The sequence below is a fragment of the Ceratotherium simum genome, chromosome 7 (genome assembly GCF_057802395.1).
Source record: "Ceratotherium simum simum isolate JZ-2026a chromosome 7, ASM5780239v1, whole genome shotgun sequence".
Lineage (NCBI taxonomy): Eukaryota > Metazoa > Chordata > Mammalia > Perissodactyla > Rhinocerotidae > Ceratotherium > Ceratotherium simum.
Window position 1 is genome coordinate 68525439 of NC_141906.1, and position 3865 is coordinate 68529303.

Genomic DNA, 3865 nt, shown 5'->3' on the forward strand with positions numbered 1-3865 from the left:
TCAGAAGAGAGAAATCAAGTGGGGAGTTGTTGCTCCCCTGAGCAAGAGATGTGGGAGGAGTGGGTGGCTAAGGTCAACACGCTGCCGTTTACAGACCTAACCTTCTCGTGAGAAGACAGGTTCCAAGGCAGCTCAGGTCAGTTCTAGACCAGAGTACTGCATGGACACATAGACAAGGGCCCTGCCCCCAAGAAGCTTGAATTCTGTGGAGGGAGATGGGCAATAGACAACTGAACCAGTATATAAGTAGATGACTTCTGTAGAAATAAGTGTTATAAAGAAAATAAAGTGAAGGGGAGCGGCTGGTGGGAAAGAAGGGAGGCACCTGTATAAAATGATGTCACGGATGACTTCCCCAAGAAGGTGTCTTGTGAGCCAAGACCAAACGGTGAGGAGGACACAGAGAGGGAGGGAGGAGAAGAAGGAACAATGAGGAAGAGGCGGGGAAAGGAGTCAGAGAAATGGCCCTTCACATTTGGGGTGAGGTGTGGAAAAGAGACCCCAAAAGCAAGGTAACCAATGAGACTTTAAAGGACAGGAATGTCAGTGTACAAGGTGTGTGCAAAGAGGGGTACAGTGTAGCCCCTCATTTTCAGTAAATTGATCATGCTCACGAATGTTTTCTGCAAGGGGGTTTTTACTTTTTACTTGTGTTTCTGTTTTGGTTTTGGTGGAAATCAAGGGAAAAACTGAGACTACCACACATGGAGCAGAACAGAAAATACGTGTCTGAACAGGTCCCCCTGGGAATTCCTCCTGAGCCGGGCTTCTGACCTCGCCAGACCTGGGACTTGGGGCTCAGGCTCATCTTAGCTGATTTTTAGGATATAATTCCCAATGTTTATTGCATACTTACAAACGCTTTACTTCCAATATCTCATTTCGTCTTTGCGACTATGTACCGCTGTCATTTCCACATTTTAGATGAGGAAACTAAGCTCAGACAGGTTACGTAACTTGCTCAAGATTACATAACTGATTCGTGGAAGAGGCAGGATCTGAATTCAGGCCTGACTCTAACCCTGTGCCCTGAACCACACTCTAGACATGGCATACGTGAATGAATTTTAAAACGAATGCTTCTCCTGCCGGCTTGCCCCAAAATTCAGACACAGATACAAGCAATTCCTCACTCCTTTGAATCCCCCATAGCAGTCAGTCTGTTGAAATTTGAGAGAAACCTTGACTACACAGAGCAGTGGTTCCCACCCAGGGCACATTTGGCATTGTCTAGAGACATTTTTGGTTGTCACAATTGGTGTTGATGGGCAGGGCTACTGGCATCCGGTGGGTAGAGGCCAGGACGTTGGTAAATGTCCCACAATGCACGGGACAGGCCCCACAACAAAGATTGAACCAGACCAAAATGTCACAAGTGCCGAGGTTGAGAAACTCTGATGCAGAAGATATCATCCAGGAAAGCAGCTAGCTGGCCAGCGTGACATTATCTTGATGATTTAATCTCAGTCAGGCGTCTATTCCTCAGCCTGTAGAATCCAGAACCTAGATTTTGTGAATTCTCTGAAATGATGAGGTCCTGAAGAAATGATTCGCATCAAGCAAAAAAAGCATAAGAACTAGATTTTTTAATTTTTGAAGCAGATGGACCCTCAAAAGAAAGCAAGCAAGAACTCTCCCCATTATCGGTAGATGCTATCGCAATACCCTAGAAAAGCCAAAGGAAGAGAGTGAAAAGAAACCACAAATCCATTCAAAGCCTTGGAGTACCTGACCTCCTTCCCCAACAGGTGAGGGAGGGAGAGCACTGGGCAGAAACCACAGGTCGGCACCACTTGTCCAGGGCTGCTGCGGTGGCACCTAGGAATAGATACCAGAAGCAGCCCTTCTAGAAAGATCCACACCTGGAGATAGTCTGAGATCCATAGGGACAAAGCTAAAGGGAAAGAGCCCAGAAACGAGGCCAACCATCACCCAGGTGAGACCAGTAAATTCTCCAAAGCTGCGCTCACTAATTTGCCACCAAGAAACCCAAGGGTCACACAGTCTAGAACTTTCTCATCAGCTTAGAAATGAATTCTCTCCCCAGAAGCAAACCCTCAGAAAACCAACTTCTCATTCAATTTGAAGGGAATCCCCACAGGGGCATGAACTTAATAGGGTCTATTAATAGGGGAATGGACTTAATAGTCTTTTCCTTTGGAAGTGCCTTCCTCATCCCAGGACTGACCAAGCCGGACCCTTCTAGAAAGATTCTAGTACAGAATACACACGAGTTTCAAGCTCTGCTTCTCAGTCCTAGGGAGACCTGGATTCCATGCTGCCAACCTCCCTCCTCGCTGACACGTTCTTCCTCCTGTTGACACATTAGCCGGGTTGTGGCTGAGTCTTGCTATAGCCTGAAGCCAACAGCTCTCTTATTTCACCTGGGATGTGCTGATTTTCTAGTTTAGCTCTCAAAAGTCTCTCTTATTTCCCTTGTCTACCAATGCTAGTTCATGGGGGCTCCTGTCTGCTTCACTCTGGGCCTGTGCTAGACCGCCTGTCACTTTCTACACTGTCAGAGTTCCCTGAGTACACTGCCTTCCCCACTACATCTAGGGTTGGCAAGGCAGGTTTAATAGCACAAACTCCCAGTTTCGGCAAAGTTGAGATTGAGTCCCAGCTGTACCACATAGTGGCTGTGTAACCCTCGGCAATGGATTTAACCTCTTCACGTCTCAGTTCCCTCATCTGTAAATCAGGGCTACGAATGACAGTCTCATGGGGCTGATGTGAGGATTAAATGAGGTAATGTGTATAAAGTGCCTAGCTAGCAGGGTGCCTGGCAAATGGCAAGCACTCAGTAAATGTTAGCTATCATGGTCGTTGTCACAGCACAGGGCCTAGCAAGGGTAGTTGGGCCTTACATCACGCATCCTGCATAATATGTGTGCAGCATGTGTTTGTGATGCATGGAATAGGTGTGGCACTCCTTGTTCACTACTTGTTTCGTGCACACATGCTTGTTTGATGGGTACGGATTCCAGACTCTAGGAGAACAGAAAGGAAAGCAGCGAGACCAGGTAGAGTCCGAGGCCCAGATGTCAATCCTGCCTCTGCCACTTCCTGGCTCTATGACCCTGCAGATTACTTAAACTCTTGGTTTCTTTACCTGAAAATTGGGTCAACAGCAACACCCACCTTCTACACCAGCACCGTCCAACAGAAATGTAACACGAGTCACAAATGCAAGCCACATGTATGTAATTTTCAAAAATTTAGTACCCACATTATAAAAAGTAAATCTTTTACACACACATTGGTAGTATACCTGAAATTTACACAATGTTATAAGCCAATATGACCTCAATAATAAAAAGTAAAAAGAAACAGATGAAATTGATCTTAATAATATCTTTTATTTAACCCAAGATACCCAAAAGATCGTCATTTCCACAGGTAATCAATTAAAAAAATTAAGGAGATATTTTATCTTCTTTTTTTTTGATACCAAGTCTTTGAAATCCAGAGTGTATTTTATATACACAGCATATCTCAGTTCAGATGCACCCCATTTTAGGTGCTCAGTAGCCACATGAGGGGAGTAGCTGCCACACTGGCTAGCACAGCTCTAGCATGTTATAAAAATTAAATGAGTTACAAATGTGGAAGACAAAACAACAACAACCAACAAACACGTAGATACAGAGAACAGATTGGTGGTTGCCAGATGGGAAGGGGGTAGGGGGAGGGCAAAAGGGGTAAAGTGGCACATGTATACGGTGATGGATGGAAACTAGACTTTTGGTGGTGAACATGATGTAGTCTATACAGAAACCAAAATATAGTGATGTACACCTGAAATTTATATAATGTTATAAACCAATGTTACCTCTAAAAAAAAAATAAATAATAATTTTAAAAA